Source organism: Porites lutea, chromosome 4, assembly GCF_958299795.1.
Source record: "Porites lutea chromosome 4, jaPorLute2.1, whole genome shotgun sequence".
NCBI classification, from domain to species: domain Eukaryota; kingdom Metazoa; phylum Cnidaria; class Anthozoa; order Scleractinia; family Poritidae; genus Porites; species Porites lutea.
This window is the reverse complement of record NC_133204.1, coordinates 24,298,813-24,312,104: the sequence shown is the minus strand read 5'-3', so window position 1 is coordinate 24,312,104 and position 13,292 is coordinate 24,298,813.

The window sequence follows — 13,292 nt, the reverse complement described above, 5'->3', positions numbered from 1 at the left end:
ACAGTCTTTACATAAACAACAACAAATTCTGCTTCACTGCGGTATAAATCTAAAGGTTATATTGCAGAGAAACCGAATAAAGCCTATGGAGAAATTTGCTTTCAAATCCCCACAAAGATTCCATTGTAAAGTTAAATCATAGACTGGTTTTATTTGTTATTATAGTGATTTTTTGCAGGACAACAGTGAGTGCCCGGCCTGAAAAGACTACTAGAACACACACTGAAAGATAAACGAGTTCATAATACCGTGAATATGAAGAGGAACATGAAGAGGTCTTAATTTGATTGCAAGTAGAATAAATTAAGACTGCTCTGTAACATTGTATTTTTGTCGTCAGAGGCTTAAGTGTGGTGTTGCACAAACTACAGTCAGCTCTCAGATGGAAACTATTGGGACTGGCACAAAATGTCTGTATTAATAGACAGGTGTAACTCTTATAGAGATTAAAAGAAAATGACTGAAGAATAGTAGGAACCAACTCGATTTCCTGGAGGTGCCTTATCTTTTGATTGTACTACTGTATGATATTTCTAGCATTATATCCTCTCTCTTAATATTGGTTGTCTTTACACTAGGCCGTTAAGTAAGACTTAAGAGTTGCTAAGTTTTACTTAACGAAAAATGCATGTGTGAAGGCCTAAGTAAAATCTCAAGTAACTTTACTTTGCATCTCATAAAGTCGGAAAGTTGAAACGATTCAAGAAAGTTCCAAGTGACTTGAAAACCATCCTTATCGCCGACTTAGCTGACTTGCCGTTTTCTCGGGTTGTCAATCAAGCTAAATTTATCTCATCAACTGGACCTTTGCGACCTGATGCGATCGACGCTGATCTCTACGTGAGTTCCAGAAGTTTGTTTTAAAAAAAATACGCAGAGAAACGACGGTAAGTATTTGTTTTCGTAAATATGTGAACAGGATTTTTTGTTTGGAACTGTGATTCGGATATTTTAAACCGGCGAAGTGTGTTTTACATGTTTTGCTATCCGCCATCGCGGCTAGCTGTTGACGTTTCACTTGGTTCGCTTGTGTAAACTGGGTTTAATTTGTTTTCAGATGCTATGGTCAGTTCCCTCGATCCCTATACATACGAAAACGGGTAGGTGATAAGCTACTTATTCTTATCCCTAAATTTCTCAGTAGTCTAACTACGAATAAATCGATCTAAGACTATTAACATCGATAACCATGTGAGACACATATCATGTAAATCAAATTCTTCATTGCGAGTCAACTGTCAGTTGCGACTTTCTTAGAAACAAGCTTTTCTAAACGATTGATCAATTCTATACACCGAGCGAGCACATTTCGGTATGCTGAAAACTCCTTCTGGCAGAACTTTCGCCCTAGCTCGCGTAAATGGAACTTCCTCAGGAACCGGGGTGGAGGGAATCGTGAGAATTCTTGGTGAGGGTGTGCTGTGCGGGTTGCCACATCCTGACCCTATTTCAGACCAAAAAATGTTATTTTCACACCAGTTTTCAGACCTGGGGTACTTACCGTTTACATGGGAGATGCGGAAATTCTGGATGGGAAATCAAATGGTTTTCACACATGAAATTACTAACAACCCAACAAACGCCCCTATGATATTCAAAGGAACCCTTACCCTAGCCTCTGAGGTTCATAGTTACAACACCAGATTTGTATCGACCCGTAATTCTCATCGGCCAAGGATAAGAAATAATTATGGAGTTTATCTTATTTTCAGAGATTACATGGTCATGTTAAAAAACTTCTATCCACAGTCAAGATTTCTTACTCCCATACCTTCACATTAGCTTCAAGTAAGTCCATTATTGCAATCCAGACCAGTAAGTCCATTATTGCAATCCAGACCAGCAAGTCCACTATTGCAATCCAGACCAGCAAGCTCACTTTCTCAATCGTTTCAGGAAGAAGCAACCTCGTCCAAATCAACAAAAGTGGCCGATGGTAAACGCCGAAGCAGAATCGTTTGGGCTACAAAGGACATTCAAGTCTTACTGGAAATCTGGGGCACAAAATATGCAGAAATTAAAAGTGCATCCATCTCGCAGAAGAGAAAAATATGGGAACAGATTTCTTATGAGTTTGAAATTGCCTGCAGGAAGGAGAATATATCACAAATCCAGCAGAAGTCCGTGGAACAACTTGAAAAACGAGTCACCAACTTGGAGTACGAATATCGTCAAATCAGGACAAGAATGAACAGTACTGGAGAAGAAGGCGCTAAGAAAATTATGGGAACCTTCGAATTTTTTCACGCTCTGGATGAAGTCCTCGGATCGAAGCATGGGGTTAATCTGCTTTGATGACCATCGAGTCAACTGCAATAATTCCAAGTGAGGCCTCAGTGGACAGTGTGGAAACGGCAGATGAAGCTGACCTGAGTCACGAGGTTGAATCAGAAATACAATCAGATGGAAGCTCTTCCACTTCAGAGTAGAGAATGCCACTTGCTTCATTGGTGGCATCTGCCCAGGGGAAAGCTGATAAAAAGGGTAAAGCTCCCATTACGTACTGCTGATAAAGCTCTAGTTAAAGCTGATCCCGGCAAAGGCAAATCCCTGGCTAAGCTCAGCGAGATCCGGGAGAAGTTGTTGCCGAGGACTCAGGCGTAAAGCAAGTGTGTGAAATGTAGAAACTGGCGCTATACAAGCAAGAGGAAAGATTTCTTAAAACCATGGAAGCACAAGAAGAAGCAATACGAAATCAGACCACCCAAACAAGTTGTTAGTCGATGGTCTAAAGGACATGATAAAAGAAATCATGAAATGAACAGTTCAGATTTTTATGATCAATCTCTGATGTGGTCAAGACAAGGTAGTACTTGGTTGCAACTTTGTTTTTTTTGTTCTGTGATACATTTCAGCAAGCAAGTTGGAGGGTTTAATTGTCATTTTATTCGGATTTAAATATAGCTTACAGAGCTGATCAGTTGAATTGTCTGCTTTTAAAAAGGCTGCTTTTGTATTCAGAAGATTGGTGTTCTTAGGGAATTAGCTGAGGAAATCAAATAATTTAAACTTGAGCTAGGTTTTTCCGCCCGTGCAAACATTTGAAAAATTATGGAAGTATATTTAGGACAAATACAGACACAGGAATTCAACTGGTTGTGCTGAAAGCAAAGAAGTTGAACTTAGAGGGGGATGTCAGTTTCAATTTTGAAATGTGGTAAAAGAATTAAGCTGAAAATGGTTCAACTGAGACTGAACAAATTTGGTCTCACACGGGCGCAAGAGTAATTAACTTTTGGTTAAGTTTGCCTGTCCTAGACAAACATTTCAAAAAGAAAATACCACAATACTTATTTTCTGATCTTACAGCTAACAGCTAACCTTTCTGTGCATGGATATAAGAATCCTTTTTTAACAATCGGCTTAGTTTTTGAGGTGCGCTTCTAGTTGGTTCTTGACCTCTGATGGGGAAAAGAAGCAAAATGCCCTAGAGTTACCCGGTAATAGTTTTGACGCTCAAAACCTGCACAACTATTATCATTTTTAAACCCAAAGAAAAGTAAATGTTCCATTTAAGGTGAACAAGAATTAAAGTTTTAATATTTGAGTTACAAAAAAGCACCAACAAAGCTTTAGTACTTAGTGCTAAAAATAGTTGAAATCGTAATTTTTTTATTGCTTAAGTTTAGCAACAAGACATGGAAATGTCTGGTTTCATGAACAATATTACCGGTTGCTAGGTGGGGGTAGGCTTTTATTCGAGACTGGACGCTTATTAACTTTTTTGCCTTTAGAATAGGGACTTATTCGAATTGGGCGCTAATTCAGGGTTGGGCGCTTATTCGATTAAATACGGTATAATTCAAACGAGAACGGGAAGAGCGATTTTGACAGCGACATCCCGAGCATGCGCAGCTCACCAGACTACCCCTTTAAATTTGCAAGATGATAGTCATGATAGCCTTTCCAGGCGTTCAATTAGTAGGGAGAGCGGCGTAACGACCTGCCGGCGCTCCCCACGGCTTGAACTCCTGGAAAAGGCTGGCAAGATTAATATTCAATCATTCCATTGACAATTTCCACAGTTACTTAAAGAACCCCTTCAGCGATAAGATGATTCAAAATGAGCTGCCTTATGTTCCCTCCTCCAAGGGCCACACCTTCATCATCGTTGTCGTGCTGTCCGAGTGGATCGCGTAGATCCTCGTCGTAACTCTCACCTTGCATCTGACAAAAATTATTTACTGTCAACAACCCCTTGAAGAACTAAACTGTAAAACTGTTTTCGATTTTAATAATATTCGTGGTTGTCTGAAGGTGTTCTTATCTCAATATGAGAGTCGCCAGTGGCGCCTGCAATTTGGGGAAAATGATATTCCTCCTCAAAACGGATCATTATCTCTTGCACCTCTTCATCAGTGTAAGGGAAACGAATATAACTATTTTTCATATAAGTGTCCCTGTTAGCAAGGCGCCAAAGACCTACTGCCATGCGCTTTTCAACAGAAACAGGACGGCGCATTCTGGTATCTTGTTTGATTAAATCCGCTCTAAAAACGTTGCATAATTCATCATATGTTTTTCGTGACATTCGGAAATAAGGTTTCGACAACGATTCCATACCAGGGGAAACGAGTAGCACATCGAACCAGTTTTGTGGCCTTGGCCATGCCCACACTCTCCTTCTCCAACGCGCATCACGATTCCTACCTCGACTGTACTTGTTTACTGCCAAACATGTCAGAAAAAAAGCAGGTCCATTTCCGAAGCGAATGAGGGCTCTCTTACAACATTTTGATCTATAATTTGGTGTAAATTTAAAACAAAATATGCAGAAAGTACGGCCAAAACCTTTTCTTTTCTCCATTACTGCGGCCGCCCGGATTCTTCTTTTTAAAGTCTGCAAGAAGGCGCCAACTTGTCTTCAGTCGTCTTAGCTGTCAATTTTCATTAGGTTAAGTTACTTTTAAGTAAAGAAGTCCCTTATGTGTGAAGTGTTAAGAGTCAATGTCAGTAAGAATCGGAGATAATCCCAAAATCACGGACACAGCTCAAAATTCGTTTTCGCTGATACTTTTTACCTTGATAGAGTATTGTATCGTAGTTAACAAAATAGGGTTAGTTTTGTCTCATTTTTGCGTTCATAAGGGGAATTAAATAAAATCGGTTGGGTCCGTTTTGCACCAAAATGACCTCTTTGATGAACCGAAATTTTACTATATTCGTGACTCTTTCAAGTTTGCGGGGTAAAGCCTATAAATGATTTCTTACTATGAATAAATAGCTTGTCCCTTGGTCAATTAAATATTGTCTATAATGACTGATAATTTATTTTATATGACTCGTAGAGAGCTTTTCGTTGAAGGCACTTCGTTGCGTTTTCTGAATCGCTCTAAAGTGACATAAAAGACTTGCCTAAAAATCCGGTCGGTACGCCAAAATATATCCTCAGACTAAGCTTTCTCTACAGTTTAAGGATAGATGTTTTATTTTTCATTTTCATTTCTTTGGGATCGTTTTCAGTTGTTCGATACGATTGCCCCGAAGATTGCTAATTTGCAAGATTTTTCGATGACCGCCATATTGAAACTGCGAGAAAGTACCGTACAAAAATCGTATTACTTTTGGATTAATTGAGTCTAAAATTATAAGTGCAAGTGAGATTTAGCTTGGTATATCACTAAGTCGCTGCCCTTACGTTATTTTTAAAGTTAACGGCAGTTTGGCAGTGGCTTATAGGATTGAGACTCCATACATGATATCGTGACATTGATTTCCTACACGTCACGCACTGACCTTTGACACCGTTATTAGACTTCACATTACGTCGAACAACGTATGAGCGATTTCCGCTTTGAAATCCTCCGCTATATATTCCGTTTCCTTTAGAGGAAAGGAATTCACGAACTCTTTTTTTTTGGACCGCACGAAGCCATTATGCAAATACAGAACACCTGTGTAAATAGTACATCGCGACTTCGCGGTTGTCAACACGGCATTTAAACTGAAACAATAAAAACTCTATGGCTAAAGATCCCTTCAAAACTGAGAAAATTTTGATTTGGACTGGCGTAAAGTCCCTTAAAATGAAAATTGGGATTGAGACTGGCATAAACAAGATGCATCAAAAATATATTTACGTTTGCAGCACTTGATAATTGAATTACTTTGGCGTACTTACAACCAGTATTGTGTTATCATTGTTTCAGTCTACAAGTCTCTCTCCGAAAAACTAATTTTCACCGTAAATTTCTCAAGGAAGTAAAACAGCGCCGAGTTAATCGTTAAACGTAAACGTTGACTTACAATATTGAGCGATGGTGTGTACCTTCTCACTTTTGTTCGGTGGAGAATGCGGGGCTGATCCAAAGTCAAAGACTACGTCGCGTAAAATCGTACCCTTGGTATCATGCTCAAAGAATATATCGAGCCCCAAAACCAGCTTCAATTCAGTGGTTGCGAAACGGAAATTGAGCTTATTCTAGCCCGCAGTGGTTGTTTCCAAACGCCAGAAAATATCCACGACATGACTATCTGTCCGCTGCACCGCGTTAGTTTGGGTATTGGGTGGCGAAGGTCTAAGCGGGTATGCAGTGTTCCAGGCAAACTCTCTGGACACAGTGAAGAATCCAAGAAAAATGCCGAGCGGGGTTGTAGCTTGGCTCAGTCGAAGTACATATTGGAAGCCACTGGTGAATTCATTCCAGTTGGTTCAGGTAAATATAATCCTTCTTCTTTCGTAATACTTGCGGGAGTAAAACATTTGTTTATAACGTATGACGTCATATAACACATCAAACATATCTCTGCCGTCGTTAGAATGGTGAGTCAGTTCAGTTAGCTAGGCTGGCCCGTTTTATTGGAATGGTTCGGCTAATACCTTGGTTCCCTTTAAAATTTCCGTTTTGTTAATATATGAAGCCGGACTGACCCACTTGCAGAAATCTCTCCTCAGGCAACCAGTATCTCGTCAGCCTGGTCTCTCATATAAACATAGCAAAAGTTTTATAAGGACACAGGGTATAAGCCGAGCCAGCCGCATAAAAGCAGGCAAGCTGGGCTAATCGGGCTGGCTCACTTCACATAAACAGGCCTTTAACCCTATGTTCACACTATGCAAGATATCTTTGTTCCGGCAAGAAAACCAAACCCGGGATAGGGCTTTTGTTCACACTCAAGAACTGTGATTTCGGCGCCATTTCTGGAAAGGAGCCAAGCTGCGCCTTACCGATTTCGAAGGGTAGCCTGGCATATAGTCTACGTAGAAAAGAGTGGGTTAACATTTTTGTAATTTTTTATATTTTTTTAGCGATTTGTACTAAGTGTCGAAAGAACCTGACGAAACAAGCACAAACCCCTGAAAGCAGTCTGCCACAATCAGATTTTGACGAACTTACAGAGCATCTAGGTGAGCTTACTCTGGTAAGTATGACATTCTATGATTTACGTCTACAAACTACAAAGATCTTTCCCTGTAATATTAGAAACCGTACGCAGCTAGTTTGAATCCAATTTTGAGTACGTTCAAACTGTTTTATGTTTGTACCGACAACAACGAAACTGGAAGAAGTATTTTGGGGTCTTACTTCAGACTTTTTAATTTTTTTTTTTAATTTTGTGAAATTTTAGGCAGAAACTGCAGCAGCCCAAGTAATTCATGTTGATGAAAGAAGAGAGAGTATATTCATCCCAGAATCGGATTTGGAAGGTTCTGATTTTGAGAACACACCGCATAGAAGCCAAGTAGACACGGCAAAAGAGCCTTTAAAAAAGTTAAACGATTTTTTAGCCTCTCGTGATGTAAGCCCCGTTCGACATAAGTTGTCCGTTCCATGGGAAAGTGCTAACGAGCGCACAAAGAGAAGGTACAGCCGTAAAGCAAAACAAAGTGTTCAAGAGGTTCTTCAAGTAATTGCTCCAGCACAAAGTGATAAATTATTGACCACATTAGGTGAAAGCTTACCATCTGAGAGAACACAAGCCGAAGAAGAAATTTTACAAACTTTAGCAGAAAGCTATTTAAACGCAACTCACTGGAGCACGAGAAGACAAATTTTGTCCCTCTTGGCAGATAAACTATCGCTTAAGGAACTGACGCATTACATTCCTGCGGTGACGCCTTACAGATTTAACATCGCGCGGCATCATAGACTGTTACATGGTAGAGGTGCGATCGTACCTACTGATATCACTAGGCGTATGAAGGTTGATTTCGCCAAAGTTGATCATTTTCTCGACTTTATTACAAGTTCTCATATTGTACAAGACATGCCATTTGGAGAAAAGATGCTGAAACTTTCAACAGGGGAGGTGATTAAAACACCTAATGTCGTACGGATGCTAATACCAGAACGGATAACACAACAGTATTTTCAGTTTTGTACCGAGACCAATTTCACTCCGATGATGCACACAGCTCCGAGTACTAGACGTTTGCTCTGCGTCAGTGCGCACCTCTCTGCAGGGCTTGGATAACTTCTCTGCACAAGGCAGTAAGGCAATAGAAGATCTTAGCGAGATAGTAGACAAGATAGCAGATCAAGCAAAGTCACAAGCCTGGGCCAAGGAAATGAAACAAACACTTCGGTCTGCCAAACAATATCTGCAGTCTGATTACAAGGTAAGGCTATCTTAATATTTGGTTATCCTTTTAGTAGATTGTTAACTTTGTACTTTGGCTGGATTGATGCTAAATTTAAGCGAATTGGTCATAAACATGAAAGTCAACTTTCTCTGGCTGCATTGTACTAACTAGTATTGAGGCTAACCCTCGAAACATTGATTAAGCGGAAGCTATCTTCAATTTGCGCCCTTTAAGCGGTTCGGACAAGCTTTAATAAGTTTCAAACTTCTTTTACTACTTTTAAAAGATTTTACCCTAAAGTAGCTGATATTAATAACGAAAAATCATAGTAAAAATTATGATGATAGTGATAACTATGATGATGACGACGATAGTAATCTTTCACATTTTAGATACACGTTACAATGGAATCAGAAGTTGCCGATCACTGTTTAACGTTTTCCCTAAGTGATCCTAAAAATAGTTGTTTTCAAGGAAAGTGTAACCATAACCACGATGAGGTCTGCTACGAATGCAATAAATTAACCGGGGTGCTGTCTACCATAAAAGATGCGTGCGCAGAACTTCAGTCTGAAGAAGAAAGAGATGACAGTATCTGTTTAGTGGCTCAAGCTGAAAAGGACATTTTGGCATGGAAAGCTCACCAACTCCGAACAGTTAACCAGGATCAAGCAAAACATGACGTGTTAGATGTCATATTTCGGAGTTCAGCATTATTAGTTATGGACTGGGCGATGAAATTCTTACCGCGAAAGTTTCGCTAATCACAGTGTGACTGGTTCGCCAAACAAGGTATTCCATGGCACATCACAGTGGCTTTTACAAGATCAGAAGCAAATGCCCCGCTTGAGAAGCTCACTTTTGTCCACCTGTTTCAGAGTTGCCCTCACGATAGCGTTGCAGTAACCGCCATTTTACAAGATGTTATCGAAATGTTAAGGGAGCGTCGGCCACAACTGCAAAAAGTGTATTGCAAACAGGACAACGCAGGATGTTATCATTGTGGGTCAACAATTGTAGGAAGCAGGTTGAACAGTCTTTCTGATATCAAGGTGGAGAGGTTCGACTTTTCAGATCCACAAGGGAGCAAGGGAAAAGCCGACCGCCAGGCCGCAACAATTAAAGGACATATCAATGTGTACTTAAACGAGGGGCACGATGTGAACAACGCTGCACAGATGAAAGAAGCCATTGAATCAAATGGCGGTATTCCTGGCGTTATTGTGAAGTATGTGAAGCCTCCCGAACTATCTGCTGGCAAAAACGTGATCAAATGGGACGGAATTAGTACGCTTAATAACTTCCAGTTTTGTCCAAATGGTATCACAACATGGAAGGCTTATAACATCGGGCCCGGAAAGCTGGTACCATGGAAGGATATTCAAACCGATGGTATCTTTCCTGCTACACTTGAAGTTTTGGAGCCTCCTGATACCCGCTCTCAGCAGTCAAGCTTTAGAAAAATCAATCCTAGAAAGGACGTGCAGCAAAAATCTTTGTCCGAACAACGGCTGAGTAGTCCTGACCAGCAAGAGACAGCAGGACAAGACATGGATGTAGAAAAAGAGAAAGAGGAAGTAAGCGGCCTTTTTACCTGCCCAGAAGATGAGTGTATTCAGACATTCCAGCGATCCTCAAGTTTGCAAGCACATTTAGACGAAGGAAAGCACAAGCGCGCGCTAGAAAAAGAAACACTGTTTGACAAAGCCAGAAAAGGATACGCTGCGAGAATAACTGGAGAGCAAACGAAAGTTCCAACTTTTGGTTTCTACGCGGCGTCAAAAATCTCAGTTGATAAACTACACTCCACACTTGAGATGGGATGGGCTCTTAAAACAACAAGGAGTAGAACCCAGTTTACAGAAGAACAAAGAAAGTTCCTCACAGAACAGTTTCTCATCGGGGAGGAGTGTGGTAAAAAGGCAGATCCACAACAGGTATCGCAAGAAATGCGAAGAGTTAGGGACGAAAAGGCTGCTCGTATTTTCAGTGGAAAGGATATTCTTTCGCCACAGCAGGTGGCAGGATTCTTCTCAAGACTGGCAGCAAGGATTCGAAAAACGTCAGCAACATCGAACGAAGAAAGTGGAAGTGAAGACGAAGAGCAGTGTGCAGTCGAGGCAGAGGCCTTACATTCGCACCTAAAGGAAGTTGTCAGCGAAGAAATTGCTTTACGTCACCCCATTGTCGCCCTTTCCCGTAACATTTGCAGTTTGGTTCATACAAAGAAATTATCTACCTTAACAGTTGCAGTGCTAAGGGACATTTGTGAAGATATTGGCTTAAACGTGGATGATATCACGGAGAAACGAAAAAAGCCACTTATAAGTCGTATTACGCAGGTCGTTAAGGAGTGCTCTTGTGCGCGAGTGTAATTGACTAGAACAATCGAGCTAAGAAATTGTAAGCTTGTATCCTGTTATAACACCAACCTCGTTCCCAGGGTTCTCTCCTACCGGGTAGGAGAGAACCCTGGGAACGAGGTTGTTATAATACGTGATTATAACTTAAGTTTTCAGGGACCACGGGTCAGGCAAAATGCAATGCCCTAATGCGTCAATCAATTCCAGCTGCACCTAGTTCCCCCCCCGCCTGCGGCCCACTGTGGGATATTTCCCCCCTTGTCGGTCCCGGGGGTAGGGCATTAGCAAATTTTGCCTTGCCCGGAGGTCGGCCATTGGCCAACCCCGGACCACCCAGGAGGTCAGCCCGCGGGAACTGTACGCAGCTGCAATTGATGCATAAGTTCACAGCACAGATAAAGAGACTGTATTTTTAATGCCCACTCGTTTAACCGGAATTTCCTTGCTTCTGAACAATAAACAACAAGAACAAATACAAGATAAAGCAAAGAATTGCGAACCAATTTTGTTTTTCAGCAGAGGCTTTGTACATATTAGCAGATTGCGTGGTTTTTGACCAGCCAAAAAAACTGATAGCAGCTCTGGTGACGAAAAAGAAGTTAGTTACCCTAACTTTTTCTTTTAACGAAGGATTGATATGTGAAAATCAGTAGATTTTCAAAGGCATGCATTTTCTCCGTCATTTCTAAAAAAATGATGGTATTAGTTTCGGTTTGATATTTCTAGATATATGTGTGATTATAGTTAAAGTTGAGATCATTTAATTTACCCGCATAAATTTAATTTAAAAATTGCAGCCTCTGATTTAGACCGTTTTAGTGAAGGATTCACTTTGTTAAGTCAGGAAAGTTTCTTAAAATGCCGAAAAGGAGTTTGAGGAGAATTTCATTTCCGGTTCATTTGTCACACATATTGCGTGACAAATTGAATATTGTTATACGAGATGCGGGATGGAGAGTTAAAAGTGCCCATGGAATGAGACTTATCAAAACTAAAATTGAAACGGATGAGTATTGAAAGCTCAAGCGAAGGGTACACAAGTGAGACTCAGTGAAGCGCGTCAAAGTCCAAACGTTGCCCGAGTCACAGCACGGGGTCACTTTTAGTTTTTGCAGACTACGATTGTAGACAGTAATCGCCGAAGTGTGGTGCGTTTCTTGCTGCTTTTTCTTGACATTGGACTTGATGACAGGTAAATTTGGTTGATCTTAAAGCTTATGGGAGATTCTTTAGTCAAAAGAAGTGAAAAAATATGTACCGTTCGATGCCGTAGCGGTGACTTCCGTTTCGCCTGTTTCGGTAATGTAAGACATTCCAAGATGGCGGAAGGCGGAATTGTGCTGACATGTTGTTTTGACCAGCCATTGCACCAAATTCGAGAAGGATGTTGGTGTGCTTCTTTAAAAAATCATATATTTTTTGTGAGCAGCGTTAGCGAGCTTTTTTGGGAATCAGTGGACTGAAATAGCTTTAGATTAACTGGATGTCCGTGAAGACACCTTAAAACAATCGACTAAATGACTCAATAACTTCGTGAAAGTTGGCAATTTTCAAGGTTATTACGACGAAAAATACCGTTTACAGTTAAAATCAAATTTCTTTGAAACGAAACAATATTTAGCCAAATAAACCTTGATTTCATATGTATAGTACCTGGGCCTACCAATGTACAAAGTATAGGCGAAATCAAATTTTGAGCTTTGTCCGCCCGATCTTTGATCCTTACTGACATCAACTCTTAAGTGTTAGTAAGTAATAAAAAAATTCTTGACTTGAAATATTCCTAAGTTTACTTGGGATCTAGTGTAAAGACTACCATTATATATTATAGACAAGGAAACAGGAAAGTATTTTTTAATCAAGTTTGATTTTAAACAAATTCTGCTTCACTGCGAAATTAACAAGTGTGTTAGGGTTGCTGGTCACACTAAAAAGTTTGTTTTTCAATGGTTAGCTGTTACAGGCCATTTGTATTTCATTTGTGCATAATTCTGTATAATTTTCTTGTTTGCAATATACTTTTGAATTTGTATGTTATATAAATGTTTTATGTTGTATCTGTAAGATATATATATAGCAATGTCTGGTTTCAGTGACTATTTCATTACAAAAAGCTGTTATTATGAAACAAAAATAGTTGCTGGGCTACTTATTTGTGTTCCTGCGACCTCTTTGTTAGTTTTTCAAGGGCAGTGAATTATATTTTTTCACATACTTATTCTTCATTGCAAAGTAGTATTAGTGTACAAGATAAAAATAATGATGATTTTAGTATATTATAAATTTACCCGGACTTTAGTTTTCACAATCTGTCCAACTGTAATGCTCGATATTGGAGATAGCTCAATAAGGTGTTTAGAGAAGAATACTGATGTACACCAACAAATCCAAACTTTAATAGTGAA